Source organism: Balaenoptera physalus (assembly GCF_965194825.1).
Source record: "Balaenoptera physalus genome assembly, chromosome: 18".
Taxonomy (NCBI): Eukaryota; Metazoa; Chordata; class Mammalia; order Artiodactyla; family Balaenopteridae; genus Balaenoptera; species Balaenoptera physalus.
Window position 1 is genome coordinate 3,313,975 of NC_138899.1, and position 20,964 is coordinate 3,334,938.

Below are 20,964 nucleotides of genomic sequence, written 5' to 3' on the forward strand. Positions count from 1 at the left end.
ATGGTGAAAGGAAGCTGGCCTTCCTCCTGTAAGAAATAACTTCAAAATAAGAGGCAAAATAGAAATAAGTAAATTTCACCATTGATGAAAAGGAAGGAAGAAAGGAAGGAAGGAAGGAAAGAAAGGAGGGAGGGGAGAGGGAAAGAACGGAAGAAAGAAAGATGCAAAGGGGAGAGAGAAAGAAAGGGAGAAAGAAGGAAGGAAGGGAGGGAGGGAGGAAGGAAGAAAGAAAGGAAGGAGGGAGAGAAAGAAAGGGAGAGAGAAGGAAGGAAGAAAGGGAGGGAAGGAGGGAGGGAGGGGAAAAATAGGAGATTAGTCTGTCAAAAGCAATGGACGTCAAACGTGGAAGTCATGGAAGGTGACAGCTGTGGTCTCAGATTCCAGAAAAGTTCAACAAAGTCCACGTGTTCACAGTAAATAGCAACCCCGGGGGCCAGATCCAACCTCATGCCCACGAGATCTGCAAGTTATTTTCTACACCAATTTAAAGAGAATTTATCCATTTGTCTTGACCCCAGAATGAGTCTGGCTTTGAGGAAAATTGGTTGAGAGAGGAAGCGCACAAACGCATGTTGGTAAGTTAGAGCTCATTAAAAAATAGCAAACGTGATAAAATCATGGTGAGATTCTTTTTGGTAAAGTTCAGTACAGATTGTAGCACACAGTGTTAGCAAAGGTGTCATGAAACAGTCATTTTCCTACTTTACTGGGGAGAGCATACATGTGAATAACCTTTCAGGAGGGCAGTTTGATCCTTTATCAAAATTTGAAGTGTACGTAATCTTTGATTCAACAGTTCCACTTCTGGAGATGTACTCTACTAATATATGGAGATGTATATTCTACTAATATACTTACATGTTGGCAAGATAATATGAAAAAATATAATATATAAAGTATTATTATTATATACCAAATATAGAATAGATATCAGTTAGTCCATGCTGGTATAAATAAATGATAAATGTCTAAATAAATAAACTGGGGAGACTAGACAACTCTCCCACGCAGAAGAATCCCAAATAATTTATGTAGAGTCTTCACCTTCCGGACTGGGAGCATTACTCCCACTGTGCAGTGGAGAGACCCAGTGCTACCTGAACCAAGTGGTCAAGTTCAACATCACCAGTGATAAGTCCTGTTGATGGTGTGGAGCCATTCTACACTGTGATGAAAATGCACTTCATCTCTGGAGTAGTTCTCCTAAAAACCCATAACCCCAGTATAATCATGAGAAAAACATCAGACACGTTCTCTGCAGAGTTATTCTACAAAATACCTGACCAGTAGTTCTCAAAACTATCACAGTCATCAAATCCAAGGGAAGTCTGAGAAACCGTCACAGCCAAGAGCAGCCGAGGGAGACATGGCAGCTAAACGCAATATGGGATCATGCATTGGATTCCAGAACAGAAAAAGACATTAGGTGAAACTGAGGAAACCTGAATAAACTATGGGTTTAGTTAATTATTGAGACTCATTATCAATTTATTAATTGTAGCAAGTGCACCATATTATCATAGGTGTTAATAACAAGAGAGGCTGGATGTACCGGTACATGGGAGATACCCATGCAATTAAGATACTTGTACTGTATTTCTAAAGCTGATATAAATACAAAATACATTAAAATTAAGGGGACGAGAAAAAATTGGAAACCACAACATATCAAAATATGTGAGATGCAGCTAAAGCAATTTTAGAAGGAATTTTTTGGCTTTAAACGGTTACATGAGAAGAAAGGTTCAGAATCAATGCCCTAAATTTCCACCTTAAGAAGATCAAAAGAAGATCAAATCAAAGCCAGAATAGAAATAAGGAAAAAGAAAGAATGGAAATCAATAAAATAAAAAGAATGGAAAGTCAATACAATAGTAGACTTAAGTTAAAAGAAAGAATGGAAATTAATAATACAATCAAGAAAATCATCAATGAAACAAAAGCTGGCTTTTTGAAAAAACAAATATTATTGGTAAACCTCTAGCTAGATTAAAAAAGAGAAGGAAAAAAAGAGAGAGAGAAAGAGTCAGAGAGAGAGGTCTGTTCATGCCTTTTTCACATTTATCATATTTTGCCCTTGGTCTTTCAATATTTAACAGATTTTTGTTTATTAGGGATATCATCTCTTTGAGTTATTTGTTTGGAATATTTTCTCCCAGTTTTCAATTGTCTTTTGCTTATGGTGGGTTTTTGACATATAACTTTTTGTGTATTTTGTGTAGTCAAATTTATTAATCTTTTCATCTGAATTTTGAGCCATAGTTAGAAAGTTTTTCTCTACACCAAGTTTAAAGAGAATTTACCCATTCATCTTCTAGTACTCGTGTCTTTTTTTTACATTTAGTTCCCTAATCAATTTGGAGTATATTCTTAAGTATAGTGTGAAATGTAGATCTAATTTTTATCTTTTTCCAAATGGCTACCCTCATTTGTTCTAGGTCTATTTATTAATAAGTCCATCTTTTCTCCAGTGATTTGAGAAGCCATGTTTGTAATATACTAAATTCCCATATGTACTTGGATCTAATTCTATATTTTATATATTTCTTCCACTGGTCTATTTGTCTATTCCACGCCAGTACCACATTGTTTTAGTTATAGGAGACATATAGTATGCTTTAATATCTGATAGAGCAAGACCAACCCTTTTTGTTTCTCAGTGTTTTCATAGGTGTATTTGAATGTTAGTTATTCCGTATGAATTTTATCAAGTCGTCTAATACTATAAAATGACTTGTTGGTATTTTTATTGATACTGCATTGATCTTATAAATCAACCTAGAGAGAATGTACATAATGTTGAGTCTTTCTATCCAAAACATAGGACTGACCTTCCAGTTGGTCAAGTTAACTTTTGCAACTTTGAACACTTTCAAATTTTCCTGGTATAAGTTTTGCACACTTCTTGTTACATTTATTTCTAAGTATTACAATTTTTACTATCATAAATGGAACTTTCTCTAACTGCTTATTATTTGTACATATGAAAGCTATTGATGTTTGGTGTGTTGATTTATATCCTACTATATCACTGAATTCTTTTATTATTTGAGTTAGTTTTAGCATGGATTCTTTGGGGTTTTAAAAGAATAGTAACACAACACCTGTAAACAGAGAAAATTGTACTCTTTATTTACCCATTCTCATGCCTCTAATTGATGTATCTTGTATGACTGAATTGGTTAATACTGCTAGTACAATGCTGAGAAGTAGTGGACATAGTGGGGCATCTTGCTTTGTTCCTAATCTAGGGGAAATGTTTCTAGAATCTCTAGAATTTCCTCCATTAAATAGCATGGTGGATTTGGGACTATATCCCCATCTATCTACGTATCTATCTATCTGTTTGTGTGTGAATGGTATGTATATCCTTATTAAGAAAACATCTTTCTATTTTCTTGAGTATTTATAATCATGAATAGGTATGGTATTGAATTTTGTTAAAGGCTTTTCAGCAACTAAGAGATGGAAAAAAATGAGTTAATATTAAACTAATTTTTAACTGAAGGTATCTCGGATTTTTCAACAGAAAAGGAATCACTGAAAGTCATTAAGAAAATACAGTAAACAGTATTTCCTAATTTAAGAAACGAGAATCTTTTTTTCATAAGTGATCTTCCAGAACGTGTGTACCAATGAACACACTTTGGAAAAAACAGTGACCCTGCCGATCCCCATCCTTCCCTCCTTCATTTTAGTTGTGGATAAAAGTGATTCTGCAAAGGTTAACACAAACACTAGTAAATATTAGGGTCAGAATGCAAGGCTGCAGCTCAGGACCCTTACTCCCCTGGTGAGCTTCCCCTCAAAGCCATTTTCAGGAATTTCATTTTGAGATCTTCTCAAAGATCTCCCACATAACAAGACCAGACAATTGGTATGACAATCTTCAGAATCAAACTATTTGGAGAAGGCAGCACATCCCTATGGAGATACTGAGCATGGGTAAAAACTCACATGAAAGAAAGACTTTTGGCAGTAAAATTATCGACATCTTGAGAAATGATTTTGCATGTGTTTTCTTTATTCCTTGTGAATTACCGAGGTTTATACAAGTTAAAATACACGAGAGAATGAATTGTCTGGTTTGCTTCTTGTTTCTTTTTCTTCTTCCTAGGGGCAAAGGAAGCCTATAGAGGATAAAAATTCCATGGACAAGAGTGTGACTTTTTATGTTTTGAATTCCAAGAATAGAATCACTGCAACTGGAATTGAAAAAAAAAAAAAAAAAAGGAGAGACAGAAGAGAAGGAGTGCAGTGAAGCAAGTGGCTCACATCAATATCTTTGTCTGGGCTTTTGGTCCATGAGTTGGCTCACCATCAAGGCCAACTTTGCATGGCCCTAAATTCAACAGGTGTGTTAAAGCTTCAAGCACCATGATTTGCTTTTTCCTGGGAGGATTTGATTACATTGTCCTTCACTCTCCAAAGAGGCATAGACATTTTTCCTGTCAAAGCTAAAAACCCAATTTTCCTCATCATCTGGTAACAGCTTTTAACAGTTGTCTTAGGAAATGCCACTCAGAGTGCCACAAGAGGTATGTAGTAATGAGCAACCTCGAATGATGGCAAAACCACCCCAAATGTGCCATTTTTGCTCTTTGCCATGTACTGACCTTACCTTTTCATGCACACAGAAATAAATCAAGTCCAAATTTGATTTTCCTCCTTTTCACAGGAGCTTCCCAGGATTTTAATAATGACCATAAACCAGGATGCATAAAGGGCATATTTTACAGAGGTATAAAGATAACGTCTTTATCTTGTCATGGCACGGAAATTGCCACTTTATATTGTGGACTGAGTTACTTTTTTATTGCAGCAAAATTAAGCATTTTGTTGGGCGTCCACTCTGGTCTTCGAGGTCCTCATCACCCTTCTCTGTAGGGAGACCTGCCTGCAGAACAATTTGCTATTGACTCAAGGTCCCAAAGGTTCCCCCGGAAGCCTTGGACCTTGGGCTTCAAGGCAGTCACTGCAGTCCTGCCTCGATTATCTTTCAAATGCCTTTGGGCTAAATTTGTGTCCATCGTTTGCTGGCAGATTTATCCTGAAGCCTTAGGCTTAAATGCATTTTCTCAGAAAAAATCAGCCATAATTTTGCATTAATGAAGCTTAGTCATTAGGTTATGCAGGGTTCCTTTCTTCCATCGATGTGCATGTTTAGTTCCCATTAATGGTGAATTATGTGGACATATTGACATAAGAATAGATCCCTTGGGCTCTGTGTGTAGAGAACATTTGTTAATTGGGAAGTACTTTAAAAAACAAACAAACAAATACATCACAAATCAGAAAAAAACCTAACATTACTTTGGAAAGAAAGAGGAAAAATCTTGTGCTGACTTGGGAAGGATCGGGTTTGAAAGGATGCCAAACTTACTTCCAAAGTATTATGGAATGTTTTTCCCAATAAGAGGCATCCAGAAGGAAATGTACCTTTGTTGTTCCAGCCTCCTCGTTTCTCCCCCAGTTCCTACTGACCATAGCCCCCTCGGGTAAAAACCATTCTCTCTGCCTGTGCCCTGCCTGTGATGATAAAAGGGGGTCCCCTGCACTGGCTGTACTGGCCCCTTTGTGTACACAGCATGGGCTCACGGTGAATGTCCCCAGGGGAGCCTCATTCAGAAGATTCCTCTTGTGGCCTTTAATCGACTCCAGTGACTGTTCCAAGGATCTTGGCTAATTGAAAATACCCTTCCTTGGTATTTCCTAAAAGTGTCACTTTTCAGCAAATGGTCAAGCCTCCTTATTTCCTCTGGACAGCTTGTTTGCCTGCCCCATGCTGGCTCATGGTGACAGTGACGCACTTGAACTTCTGAGTGATAATTTTACGTAGTACAGTGCACGTAACTCAGAACCAGCCTCCGACCAGAGCCCATACTGGGTCGTCCTGTTCCCTGTATGGCACTTTATGTTGCAGTGGAGTGGACTTGCATTTCACGGACTCCAGTTCTACCAGACACGTGAATAATCTCCATCACAAAGTGACGGAGCCCTGCAAAAGAGTGAGATCTGCTCTGAGAACGGGTTCTGTCCCACCGAGGCTTCCTTGGGGTCTGACAACCTGAGCTGCGGTGACAACCTGCACAGATGGTGTTGTCAGCTGGGGGAACCAGGTGCAGATTTGGACCGGCTTCAGGAGGTCTATCGTATTGTTACGACAATGTAGACGCTCTCCAGTGAGGCGCGGGAAGAAAAGGGGAGCGGGCAGGGGTGCCAGCTGTCGCTCTGGTCTGCCAGGGTTGGCATCCCCACCCCCCCGTGCTGATGATGTGACCTTCATTAAAGCCTGGCTCTGTCAGCATCTCTCCCAGCCAGGAAACGTCACAGGAGCTGCACGGGGATGGAGAGAGAAAGTTAAATTCTCATCAGAAGCACAGGAAATAGTAAACAAATGCTCTCCTCTCCTCCTGCCCGCCGCCTGTTTCAATTAGTGATGTAAATATATTCAAATGTTCTGCCTGTTACACCCTAGGGTGGTGGGGGGGGGGGAATCTGCTGCCGTAGGCAAGATGGGGAGAAAAGAGCCACAAGCCCACCTACCCCCTCACAGCTTACAGACCCACCCGTAATAGAGTCACTAAAACATTTTGCTGCCCTAGGCAACCACCTGCTTTTCCTGTAAAATCCATCACTGGCACAACTTAATTCAGCTCAGCCCAGTGGATCCGGATCGCAGACAGACAATCTCAGGTCAGGGTGAAAAACGATTCAAATGCGTTCTAATATAGAATGGAACATTCGCTAGGCTGCTTTTATGGTCTCCTTGTTAAGCCCCGGATATTTAGTTCTTTGCATTACTGTCGGATTTTCCTTGGGATTAGAAATTCGAGCGAACTGGTTAGGAAGAAAGAAGGGAAGAAGGAGGGTTTTTTGGTTTGTTTTTTTTTTACCAGAAACAAATTTTAGCTCTTTTCCCTCCCTTTTGACCTCTTTTCCAATTTTCTTATTATTGTGTGTATCACATGTCCATTCCAATGCTACCTGGTCCATCACTACACAATTTTTTAAAAATCCCTTTGAAAAAGGACAAAAATAAACAAGGCAAAGTGATGGCTGCACAGAGTAGTTTCTCGGTGTCCGTGTAGGTGCTTCACATCCTTGTGACACGCGTGTTGTGTGTGTGTGTGTGTGTGTGTGTGCAGCCCGCCACTGCCATTTGTGGAGGCCAAGTCAACAGTGCAAGTGGAGCCTTCACACTGTTTGTGTAAATATCACAACGTTACGAATCAAGCTGGCAAACAGTGAAATAAGGCATATTCTGTCTGCCTACCTTGGCACGCATGTCTAAGTAATGACCAGAAAGGTCAGGTTTGAATTGGGCTGAGCTAGAACCAGGACAGGACTCCATCACCCGGCCCCTCCCTCACCTGCCTTGGGTGTGCAGGTGGGTGCCCAGGCCGCAAGTCCAGCTTCCATCCACTCCCCACAAACAGTGGTAGCTACCTGGGGCCGCGTGTCCCCTCAGGAAGATGGATGAGAATGTGTTACAGGCCTTGGACGTGACCTCGAGACTGTTTTCTTGGGATTTCTGGCTCTGGGGTGTGCAGGGTGTGAACTAGAAAAGAAAGCATGGCTCCCGGGGCAGCGACCCTTGGCCCATTCGGCATCTTGCCCTCTGGAAGGACAATGCCAGAGGAGGACCAGAGCGGGAACTGTAAAGGTGAAGGGTCAGGACAGGGAGCTCTCTTGCCCAGGCCGAAGAGGGACGGCCACATGGCCTGTCCTCGCCTGTTGGATCTTGTAAGCTCGACTCTCAGAAGAGCTCTGGCCAGAGTCTGCGCTCTGGTCACACATCAAATTCATTATCTCATTTCATCCTTGCAAGCCCTGCAGGGTGGGTGTCGTTCCAAGCAAGGGAAGCGCACGTGGAGGAATTAGCTCCCACAGACGTAAATCCAGAGCAAGTGTGACCCTGAGAGGCGCCACGCCTCCCTGCTCTCCACCATGCCCCAGGACGTGCGGCGCTTAGTAAACATTTCATAAAGATGCAAGAGGCCTCAGTGAAAGCTCGAAGCTGAAGATTCTGCTAACAGTCGAGGGAGGAAGACAAAATATTGGAAAGTCAGGAACAAGAGATAAAGGAAGGGGAGTGGCTTGTAAATGACGCGGGAGAGTCAAAGATGAGCGCCAGCATCCCTTAGAACAGTGAAGCCGCCTGGCGGGGGTGAGGGAGACCCGAGCCTCGTTTTCACCCGAGCAGTCCTGTCAACCACCGAGCTGTCTTCACAGGGGCCCTGGCCGCAGCATGGCCCCATCGGGCCCGACCCGTCCTCTGTTTTCTGTTCCCAAACTCCTCGAGCCCGTGCTTTCAAGCGGAGGTCAGACCCCTGTTTTGCAGATTGTAACTGCTGCAGGAAGTGGTTTTTCTGACCTCTGTAATGAGCTGATTTCTATAGGAGGCCTCTGAGTCCTGTCTGGAAACTTAACACCAGGAGCTCCAGGCCTTTCTGAAACGTCTTGTATTCTGATACGTGGGTTTAGAGTCAGGTTCCAAACCGTGAAAGTCAGGGGTTGAAATGACAACACTTCCCAGTCCAAGAGCCTCCATCCTCAGGGCAGTTTGGGTGGCATTGCTATGGTAACCTCTAGCCAGTTTCAGATAGCTGATGGTTACCCAGTGCGTGACAATGGAGCAAAGATCAGGTTACAGGGCCAGCGTCCGGTGTGATGGCCTGAGGAATGAGGAAAGCCCAGTTTCCCAGCACAGAGGGCTTCTGCAACTTGGAAGGGAGGTGCATCACGTCACAATACCGCTTCAGCACAGGTTTGCAAATATTGATCGCAAGCGTCCTCCAACAATCCCGCTCCAATTGTGCTTTTGTCTTCCGGAGGTGTTGAGTCAGCTTCCTACCCTGCACAGCCATTATCCTTAAACTGTAAATGTCGGAAAGAAGAAATACAATCTGTGAACGCTTTCTTTTGTGTTGAGGTGGAAAAACAGACACAGTGGCTGAGAAACACTGCCTTCCCTTGCCATCTGCCTTGTGCAGATGCCTTGTGCACTGCCTTCAGCATCGGTGCAGAGCAACTGAAGGAGCACCAGGGGGTGGAGCTGCCGGCAGACGCTGTGAATTCCAGGCAGGCGGGAGGTGGAGGGGGCAGGAAAAGTGCGGACACCTAGAGGCGCCCAGGGATGCAGTCGCCTCCAAGTCCCACACCCCTGGCCACAGCCGATTATTGGGAGCAAAGAAAACGTTGTCCAGTCCTTCTTGTAAAATCCAATTGTCTCAGAAAACTTGAGAACATGACATTTAGGGTTGAACCATCTGTTTCAGAATCAGGTCCATTCTCTGATTTTAAAAGACCGTAGAATCTCTGTACTTGGAATATAATATTGATGCCGTGATTACTGACTTGCACATGGCACACAGGAAGGAACCCTGATTAAATGTAATGGGAAAATGATGACCTGCATGTCCGTTGCTTGCATCATTATTACGTCAACCATTTGTCATCTTGCTGGATGAACAAATTTGTATATTAAAAAAATCCGGGATCATTGTGAAAGCAAAGTGAATGTGAATTAAGGGTAGAAGCAATAACAGTGACTCATCCGGGTCAAAACCAGATTATGAATCTTGAAACTATGCATTGATGATTTGATATTATATGATCATCCAGCACACAGTGCTCGCTAAATGCTCGTGTAGGACCCAACGGGCTGTGGGCTCGGGCTGTTCAGCCTCCCAGGCCTCCTCCTCTGTGTCAGGAAAGTGAGGGATTGTGTATAGGTGATTTTCAACCTACACTGTGCATTGGAATCACCTGGGAAGTATTCTTACGCGCATGATGCAGGAGTCCCATCCCAGACACACTGAATTAAGATCTCTGGGAGTGAGACCCAGGCAGATGTACTTCTTACATGCTCTGCAGATATTTCTAATTGCATCCAGGATTCAGAACTACTGTACCACTAGCTAAACACTTAAAATCTCTGTTCATTCTAAAATAATGTGTCCTAAGGCAGTGGTTCCCACACTTGAGAACATCACACCAGAATCCCTTGGAGGGCTTGGTACCTGGCAGGTGGCTCGGGCAGCCCCTCTGAGCTCCTGACTCAGTTACCTGTGTTTGGGTCCTAGGAACTCCAATTATAAGAAGTTCCTAAATAGCCCTGATACTGCTCTTTGGGGACCAGGCTTTGAGAATCTCTGTACTAGGGTTCATTGACACACAAAAATACACATTGTGTTGTGTAACACAACAATTTTGCAATTTAATAATATACGTGATAGTTTGATGTTGTAATTTCACAACCTAATGACTTCCATGACCCAACCTCCCCCAATCAAATGATCGCTTTTCTGTAGTTGGTTCTTGGTGACACAGCCCAGGGGGCAGGAAGGTGTCGTGAAGTGTCCTGAGGGTGTACTCCCTGGAGGTGTCTGGCGGACGGTCCATAAGCATCACTGCTCAGCCTTCACCGAACTACAGTTGCTCAAGTCTTAACCCCAAACTGGCAAAGACATTCAGTTCTCCTGCCACGGTCTCTGCCCGTGCTTCCGCCTCACCCACTGCCTGTGGCACTGGCTCTGGGGCTAGCGTACACGTAATAAAGCAAGATATGCAGCCTCATCTGTGCTGTTTGCCAATCTTCCTAGCCCTTCCACTTCTGGCTACCTGGAAGCATCATCCTTGCCGGTTCTCACTGTGGAGCGAGGGCCATGTGACAGAGGCGGCCAGTGAGTGGTGAGCTGTGCCCTTGTCAGGCTGACCATCCCTCACCAGAAAAGCACACCTTTCCTTCCGTCGCCTTCACAAGCAGCGTCGCTGCTTTCTCGGCCTCAGTTGCAGAATACGGAGTATGCTTTATAAGAGGAGACCCCCTAGATGATGGGTGTGGGCGCGCAGATTGAGAAATAAACTGACGGCTGTTAAGCTTTCGAGACTCCTGGGCTGTTCGTTACTGCAGCAGAACCAAGCATATCCTGACACAGACTCTCCGAGGCCGGGCTGCCTTTGCCTGGATTCACGCCAACCAAGAACTATTCCAGTCCTAGGAATACCCAGTGCACTGTCAATGCTTCTGCTCTTATCTCTTCTGTGGGTCTGAACTTCTGCCTTTACGTCTAGGACTTGGATACTTGCTACTCTAAAAATCCGAATACTAATTGGAGCTGCTTAGCTTTAAAACTATTTAATGTTGACAAGAGAACAGACAGCTCAAGTTCTGGTCTCTTAGCTTTCCCAGTTAACTTTTCTTCAAGTGTCACATGGTAATGGACACAGCAGAGACCTTCAGAAGATAGGTGACCTTGATTTCAAAGGTCTATCAGGGTTTCAGTGGAAGTCAGGTTCTGAATCGTCTGGGGCCCCTGACCTGGTACATTTCCTGTTTTCTGGTGTGTGCTGGAAAAATCCTTTCTTGTGGTGGTGACAATCCCCCCCAGGTGGCCTTCCCCATGCAGGGCCTTTCTCCACAGCTGCTGCTTCACTTATCGCAGCTGGTTCTCTGAAGAATAGCTAGTTTGGAGGAAGATTTATATGTATTTCTTTCAATGCATCAAGGATAAAACCTGTACGTTTTATATGGGGTCCATCCAAATGTCTGATGTCATCATTTCCTGAGAGTCTCTGAGGTACAAAGCACAGAATTAAGAGCTGGACGTGAGTCATTGCACCTTCACTACACACTGGGAGACAGGAATAAGTATTGACCTCATTTCACAGATGAGGAAACTGAGCCTCAGAAAAGACAGACATGTTGTCTAAGGTTATACAACTGGTAAAAACAGCAGATGTAAGTTTGGCATCTAGGCCCATTTGAACACAATCAGTTACGTTTTCTGAGGGCCTGAGTGGTGACCTGATACTTTGCAGATGTGGGACAGAGACCCCCCACCTGGAGACCTGGCCACTGGCAGAGTTTCTGTCCTTAGCCATCCTTAACCACTAGTATTGCCCTTTGCTCTCTGTGACCAGAACTTTTAATTCAGAGATGACGGTGAGGGAGGACGTGACTAAGTGAGCCGAAGAAAGGTTTATCCAGCTGCTTTTAGATTAAAAATGGTTTATTACAGACAATGGGAAGAGGAATGTGTCAAACTGACCAACTTCTCTGAGAGGCAGGCAGAGTTGGGTCCTTTCAAACATACAGACATTGAAATAAAACCTACACTCTATTTCTGAACTTGAAGGTGCCCATACATAGCTAACATTCAATGCACATTCCTATGTTTTTTTCTTTCACCAGGACTGTTGATTTTTCCCCATAAATTTACAAATAAATGGAGAATTCTTCATAAACTATAGAATCTGATTTCTGCAAGAGGTTTGAAAAGTGCAAAATACAGCCCTGGGCATGGGAATTTAACCTTCTTTCCAAAGGCCGGAATGACTGAGCCTCACCCCAAGCAGTGCTCAAAATAATAGCCCATATGACTGTTGTGACTAGTGACCAGCGGTGGCATATTATTTTCTCTGGAGGTATTCTGTCTAATTCACTTTAGGTATCAGTAATGGGCACTTTCAAACAGTAGTCCAAATGGAAATAATGATCCCTGCAGAGTGAGAGCGGGACAGAGAAGCCTGGCTAAAGCACAATTATCTTAATACACTCCTGATTCAAGGCTAATTTGCAGGGCTATATGTCTGTTTTCATTTTCTCCGGAGATAATCCCATAAGACAAAGCTTCTACACTGGGAGAAAATTCTACAGTGGAGGATTAAGGGGCCCAGCTGTGGATGGAGGATTTGCCTGTGGGATGGCAGGCCCCGTGTCAGGACTCCTCTCTCCCAAGCCCCCAAATCCCACGAAGAAAAGGAGGAAACCCAAACACTCTTTATCTGGCTCCCAGGCAAAGTAGAAGACAGCTGGCCAATTTTCAGCTTCCAATTGGGTAATTCATTACAGAAACAAAATTAATGCTTGTGAAATTCGCGAGGCAGCTTTATCACAGTCTGAGGATTTGCTCATCCAAACTTAATTTCTACAAAGTGGAAATAAATACAGATTTACTGAAGATAAAAAAAAAAAAAAAAAGATTGGGGTAAGGGTTTGGAGAAAGGAGAAGAAATCAATTCCTTTGTCCTGAACCAAAGTGGAAAATAAAAATTGTTTTGAATTTTCATCTCTGAAAACTTGAGTTTTACATAACAGTTTGGGTTTATTTGGAGAAGGGAATCACTTTTCAAATATGCATTTTATTCTGTTTACAGTTTTTTCCTTTGTTTCAAACTGTGTACTCGAGTCATTTGCTAAATAAGTATTATCAGTCTTGGTTTACCTTTGAGTATCAGGGTCTTCCCACCCTATAATCCCATAGTAATGCCTGTACAGATAAGGGCTGGGGCAGAAGATGAGGTCTTAGGCTGTATCAAAGTTGGGACTTCCCTGGTGGTCCAGTGGTTAGGATTCCACGCTTCCACTGAAGGCGGCCCTAGTTTGATCCCTGGTTGGGGAACTAAGATCCCGCATGCTGAATGGTGCAGCCAAAAAAAAAAAAGAAAGTATAAGGAGAACTTGAAAATTCCAGAGTGCTGGGAAGGCTATAAGGGCCATAGCAGCTGCCACGAAGGGCGCCTTACTCCAGTTCTGCAGTCAGAGGGGGCTTCCTGGAGGAGGGTGCACTTGGTCCCTCAGGGTTTCCATATTTGCGGTGCTTGTGAGATGCAAGTAAAATGTAAGACATTTGTAAAGCACCGCCCTGGCACACCCTAAGTTGTCAAGTAATGGTTGTAGTTATTAATTAAATATTTGGTAAAATTCCAGGAATACATGTGATACTAATGTGGGAGAATTTCCCACACTCTATCCTGAAGATGGTCCAGAGCTTTTCTCTAATATATAATCTGGTCTCTTTTTTCCTTGTTTTGTTCTCCACAGGCCGTGTTGCAGGGAAAGGGAGGTTTGCTTAACTAGAGAGATGTGTGCAATTTGGGCTGGTGGTTAAACATGCCCTACAGTGGGGCTCATTCCAAAGTTAACAATTCTCTCAACACAATATTTACCTCATCAAGGGGAGCTGTGCTGTCTGCCTGTTCCTTCAGGGAGATCTCCTAGTGAGTCACACTCAAAACCATCGAGGCACATGTTAGCTCTTCAGAGCGCAGGGCTCTGGAGCTGGGAAGTGGTGGGAATCATGGGGGACCCCGTCATGACCCCCATCTACACGATAACGTCATCTCACCTTGCTTGTCTGATTGCTTCCAGCAGGTGGCCTCAGCACCTACACATTTTTCTTCCAAATTATGTCAGTGTGTGGCATAGTTGATAAAGCCCTGATCATTTTCTTCTGCTAAGAACAAGTGAAACTTTCTGAAAACATTACCAAGAGGTAACTGTATTGACTGTTTTTATTATTTTCATAGTTGATCATTTTATCTTATCCAAGTATTTGCCCATACTCCACTTAACTGAGCGTGACGTAAGTGCAGTCTTAGGACATGGGTCCCCCAGCAGATCACAGTCAAGGTCAGTGTGAAGTTACCAGAGCGTGAGATTGACAAAACCATAGCCATAGCCCCGCCTTTAATATTGGCCGGATCTATAAGCAGGGTTTTATACCTGTTATATAAAAGCAACTGAGACCTCTAACTTCACCCAACTTCTGAATTACTTTAAGATGGAGAGTCCCAACCATTACATTGCTGTCCTATTTTTCTATAACGTTGAGTTATATGACAATGATATGCTGAATTAAGATGTGAATGGTGGGTGACCATGGAAGCTTATGTAGATCTTAGGTAGATCTACAACCTGCCAGCCCCCTCACTGAGCCCTGGAAGAAAGAACCTCTCAGTTGGGGCTCAGCTGTGGAGCCTCAGTTGGGGTTGTCTTGTGCAGGATACAAGGAAATATGCCAGCATCGTACTTCTCTGGAAGAACTTAAAACCTGGATGAGAAGATTTATGGGCGAGCAGTAATTAGAGAATAATACAGTTTAGTAGATAGTCAAGCACTTAACCGACTATAAATATGACCAGATTTATGAGAAGAGATGTTTAATGAGCACTGAATAAGAGAAGAAGAGCTTTTTTGAAAGAAGGCAAAAATTGAGTTGGATTTGAAATAGTTTTATTCCATATATATTAATTTTTGGCAAATAATTTTCATTAATATACGTATTCTTTTTTGGCAAATAATTTTTGGCAAAGCTATATACATGTTTAATGTTTATTATTATATGTCAGCATTGCCAAAAATTATTTGACAAAAATCTATATATGTGTGTGTTTGTGTAGCTTTGCCAAAAATTATTTGTTCACAAAATGCAACAGAATGTAACATACACAACACTGTTACTGAAGGTACTTTGTTACACACACACAAACAGAGCACTGTATGCTCCAGCAACACTGAACTATTTGAGAACTCAAAAAACAATGTGAGTTGCTTGAGAGTTTTATTGTACTAATTCTCAACCTTGACCACACTGATTTATCTGTTAAAGATTACCGTTGTCTGAAATAATCATATCCCAGGTTTGGGTGGCGGGGTCCAGGCAGGACCTGCATTTTAGGGCTTTGGGTGATTCCGATGTGCAGCCAGGGTTGGAGCTACACTCTTCTGGACAAGTTATTGGCTATGCTTTCTCTCAAATTCCCTTGGTCAAAGTTCTGTCTTCTAGGTGAGCCTCTATGGACCCTTTAAAGCCCATCACAGAGTTAAATTTTGCAATAAAATCCCTACTCCTTCCATCTCCCAAACTGCTAGTGAAGAGAGTCACTCTTTCCTCTATATCTTGAGCTGGAGGATAGTTCACAGACTGCCACCACCAAACACAAGTAGGTGACATCCATAGAGCACTGGTTTTATGGGGTGAAAGCCGGGACAACCTGGAGGGATATTTCAGACTCCAGACTCCACAGTCCCTCTTGGCTCAGGCTGAAGCAGCCATCTTTCTGCAATCACGTCCCTGCTCACCTTCTTACCCATCCCTGTCTTGCACTCGCTCCCTTCCTGGTGTCCCATGGGGGCACACCCTTAATAAATTACATGCGTCCAATTCCTGGTCGATTCTGCAAGAACCTGACCGAAGACATAAGACCTAAGACATTCACAATAAGTATTCTTTATTCCAGGGGTGGGCTGGAGCTGGCTTTTACCAGCTCACAAAAGCTAATTGTGCACACCTTGTCTCAATTCTTTATTGAGGGAAGTCACGTTGGTAGCTTGAAACCATCCATGGTGGGAATGGCACAGAGAGAGTGAGGGTCTAGAGAAATGATATGAGGAGAAGCCGTGAGAGTGGGTGTTGGGTAAAGGGATGTTATGGATAATTTTAAGACAATACTGAATCAGTGACATGGTGGTTCCATCATGCTTTTGGTCGTGGATGCAGAGTAGACTTGCAATTTGAGAATCCAGGAAATGAACCAGACCTCCCACTTCAGAGGTTACTTCACAGCAGGTCAAACCAGAGCCGGAAAGATGCTTGTACCATGGGGAAGGGACTTTGGGACTTTTTAAGATGCGTAAGTCCTTAGTCACAGGTGGGAAGTGACCTATTAAGAGCAGAAAATCGGCCTGCTCCCTAGGGTCTTCCTCTGACTAATTAGAAACCCTTTTTCCTACATCATTATTTGTCCTTCTCCCCTGGACCATCCTCACTACCATCCAAGCATGCAATTACTTCCTCTGGCTACTGCTCTGGCTACCTCCCCACTTCTCTTCTTCCTGTATGTTCTGTACTGTTGTCTCCCATGCTCCTTCCATTCGCTCTTGAACTGTCTTCAGCAGGGCCCTTCCTCCCCGACTCCTGAAGGTTTGCTGATGGTTTCCATGCTGCTGCTCACAGTGAACAATCTACAGTCTCCACCTCTTTCCGTTTCCAGCATTGGTTGACACACTCAATTACTCTACCCATGAAAAAAGACCTTCTGGTTGCGCTCCTACTTCCCAGGTCGTTCCTTCTGAGTCTCCTTTGCTGGTTATTCCACATCAATCCAACTCCCTAACATGGGAGTGTCCCAGGATTCTGTCCGCGGTCCCTTTTCCCTTCTTTACATGAATTAACTCCATGACTTCAACTAAGTGTACATCTTTCAATACCAACCATACCCTTGAGAACTTCCAAATGCCTGTTTGGTCCAGACCCCTCCCCTAACCCCCAGACTCACATTCCACTCAATATTTCTACTTGGATGCCAGAGAGGCATCTTGAATTTAAGGTGTCCAAGACAGAACCACTGCTCCCAACACACACTCACACATACAAACACACACACACCCATACACACACACACACGCCCTTCCTTCCCTGTGGTATCTCCCATCTCAGAACACCATCCTTCTAGCTCCTCATCTTTGACCTCTCCTTTTTTTGCACACTGCACATCCAAGCCATCAGAAATTAATTGGGCTTTGCCTTCACAGTATATCCAGAATCTGACCTCATCACCTCCACTGTGACCCCTGGTCTAAGCCTCCATCACATCTCCAGAAGGTCTCTGCCTGCCATAGCCTCCTCACCGGCCTCCCAGTGTCCATTCTAACCCTCCTACAGATCATGCTCAACACCGCAATCCCTTTGCAGTATGTCAGCACATGGTCATTCCCTGCTCAAAACCCTCCAGTGGATCTCCATTCCTCTCTGAAACTAGAGTCCCTACTATGGTCTGGTGGGCAAAGCCCTTCATGATCAGGCCCCTGTATTTCTACCTCCCTGGAGTCCTTCAAACCTCACGAGCTTCCTTGCAGTTCCCTAAACCCAGCAATAGGTTCCTTTTCCCCAACGCTTTTGCACTTGCTTCTCTCTCTGCTTGGAAATTCTCCCAAATATCACCTTGTCATAGAGGTGACTATTTAAAATTGCAATTCCTCCCCCCCGAGACTGTCATTACCACTCTCCCGGTTTCATTTTTCTCGCTGGCATTTATCACCATCTGACAAGTTACAGAAACAGTCCCGTCACTTCAGGGCTATTTGATTCCTAGTTGGGGTGCTGAGTTTGAACAGCAGGAGATAAGGCATTATTGGAATTTATTTGGTGCCTGAATTTCAGATGGCAAGTAATAAGAATTTGGATAACAAGAGATTTACTGAAATATTTACCTGTATACGTGCAGTTCCCGAGTTTGGAAAGCCAGGGATCGTTACTAGGTTTACTCGCTTATTTTGTTTATTGCTCTCCTTAAGTCAGAACGTAAATGCATGGGTTTTTCCTGTTTTGCTCGCAGCAGTGTCTTCTAGGACAGCACCTAGAGCAAAGCATGTATTCAGTAGATAAATGCTGGCTGACAGCTGAGGAGGGAAAGAAAAAAATAAGAGACATAAACTAGATGGAAGTGGGGGTGGGTGGAGAGGGCATGCAGTCAGAAGAGGTAATACCTTACCTCTCCTCCAACCCTGAAATATTGGCATTTAATGTTGCTGGCCCTATTATTTCCAAAAACAAATGGCAATTCTGGTCCCAACACCAGGTGTGAAGCGTAATTGCCATTTGAGGCTCAAGTCATCTCTGCCGAACTCCACTGGCTTTGGAGGGTTCCAGGTCATGAGCCCCGTCTTCTGAGACTAGATATTTTTCTTCTGCAGCCACCCTTGAAGCAGTGTACCTAGGCATCCCCACGGGTCCTCCATAAGAGGCACCTGCCCCAGATATTGATTGTAAAGTTTGCAAACAGAGCGAAAGGCCCCTGCATGGCCCTCTGTCCCCAGAGATGCTGACAGAGGCTGCATCTCTGGCACCAGCTCTGCTGGCTGCAGCAGCAGAAGTGAGAGTCTCTGTCAGACCTGTTCTGCGATATGGTTGCAGCCCTTATGGGAGCTCAGGGTTACCCTCTTAAAGCAGCCCTCATGACAGTTTTTTGAGCTACTTAATTTTCTTTAATAAACTTATTTCTTTTGGGCTTAAAATAAACAGAGAGGGGTTTTGGCTTTTGCAGGTTGGTACCACATCTTTGAGGGAGAAGTTTTGGTTTCTAGGATACTTCCTGTTTCCTCTGGTAGAAAAGGACTGGAAACAAAGTTCCTGGTAGGTTGGTCTTTTAATTGCAGTTTGAAAGTTTCAAAGTTGAAATACTTGGATTCTTCTATAAATTATTTGACTGCGAAACAGTTCATCTAGGCCAGGATTCCTCAAGCTCAGGACTACTGATGTCTTGGGCTGGATCATTCTCTGTTGTACGGGGGCGGCAGGGGGGGCTCCTGTTCACTGGAGGATGTCTCCCAGCATCCCTAGCTTCTACCCACGTGAGGCCAGGAGCATCCTTCCGCATCCATGACAACCAAAAATGTCTCCAGACATTGTCCAATGTCCCCCCAGGGCAAAATCACCCCCTAGTTGAGAACCTCTAACCAAGACAGTTAAACTTATTCTACGTGTTATTTTCTTGTCATGTGAGGAATCCACAGTTAAGGGGCAGGAGCACATACAGTGCTCCCTCCTTATCCACAGGTGATATTTTCCAAGGCCCCCAATGGATGCCAGAAACCACAGATGGCACCGAACCCTATATATACTGTGTCTTTTCCTCTACATACATACCTATGATAAAGTTTAATTTATAAATGAGACACAAGAAGACATTAACAACAATCACTAATAATAAAATGGAACAATTATAACAACATATTGTAATAAAAGTTACATGAATGTGGTCTCTCTCTCTCTCTTTCCCAAAATAACTTATTGCACAAATTTCACACCTTTTCCATCTTAGCTAAACACTCATCATGCACTGTGGCCGTAACTACTGCAGTTTGAGGTGAGACAGCAAAGCTAGTATGAATTTCTTCTTCCCAATTTCATGGCTAAAAGGTTCATTCTTCCTGTAGATCTTAGCTATCTCAGCATACTGATTTTTTTCCCTTTCCTTATGAAATTGAGAACTTTGACCTTTTCACTTAAAGGAAACACTTTATGACTTCTCCTTGGCCTGAGTTGCCAGCGTCGCTGTGCTTTGGGGCCATTATTAACTAAATAAGAGTCACGTGAACTCAAGCACCGTGATACCTCAGTAGTAGATCTGATAACCAAGGGGCTTCTGAGTGACGAATGGGAGGGACACGCTGGGCAAAGGGAAGATCCACATCCCCGGTGGGACGGAGCCGGATTTCATCACGCTACTCAGAACCATGTGCAGTTTAAAACGTACGAATTGGGCTTCCCTGGTGGCGCGGTGGTTGAGAATCCGCCTGCCAATGCAGGGGACACGGGTTCGAGCCCTGGTCTGGGAAGATCCCACATGCCGCGGAGCAACTGGGCCCGTGAGCCACAACTACTGAGCCTGCGCGTCTGGAGCCTGTGCTCCGCAACAACAGAGGCCGCGACAGTGAGAGGCCCGTGCACCGCGATGAAGAGTGGCCCCCGCTTGCCGTAACTAGAGAAAGCCCTCGCACAGAAACGAAGACCCAACACAGCCATAAATAAATAAATAAATAAAGGAGTTCTTTAAAAAGAAAAAACTTACGAATTATTCATTTCTGGAATTTCCCATTTAATATTTTTCGACTGCGATTGGCTGCAGGTAACTGATGCTGCAGAAAGCAGAACCAAGGCTGGAGGGGGACTACTGCACGATGTACCATTGTTCATCAGATGTGAAATTCAGAAAGAGTGGTCTTAGTCCAATGCACTCCTTATTGCTCTATTAAAAATAAAACAAAAGAGTTGCTTTGAATCATAAATATCTAAATTGTTTTATTGCTAAAATATGTATGATTTAGTCACTTCTCTGTTATTAGAAATGCCACACTTTTATTTTATATCATATATCGTTTCTTGAAATGACTTGGCTGTCTAAAGCTAAAATCAGTAATGATGCATTTGGAAAAGTAGATAACTGTAGATAAGCAGTTATATTTTCTGTTTTTTTTCTTTTCTCCCAAATCAAACTTGGTTTTCTGTCAACCTATTCTTACTTAGGCCCTAATGCTCTGCTATTTTCATGTTCATGTTGTGTTTTGTAATATCTATCACTCCGCATTTTACATTTCCTGGAAGTTTTATTAAAGCCATTTATTTGTAATAATAAGGTGAACGAGATATTTATAGCAGTCTCATTTTTTTAAAT

The 20,964-nt window shown here is 43.4% G+C and overlaps 1 long non-coding RNA gene across 1 annotated transcript; it reads left to right on the forward strand.

The window, feature by feature from the left end:
* Positions 1 to 847: 847 nt before the first annotated feature.
* On the forward strand, positions 848 to 20,334 carry LOC309647729. Its single transcript, XR_014256268.1, has 2 exons — positions 848 to 4,355; positions 8,936 to 20,334. It is a non-coding gene; the product is annotated as an uncharacterized lncRNA (long non-coding RNA).
* The last annotated feature ends 630 nt before the right edge of the window (positions 20,335 to 20,964 follow it).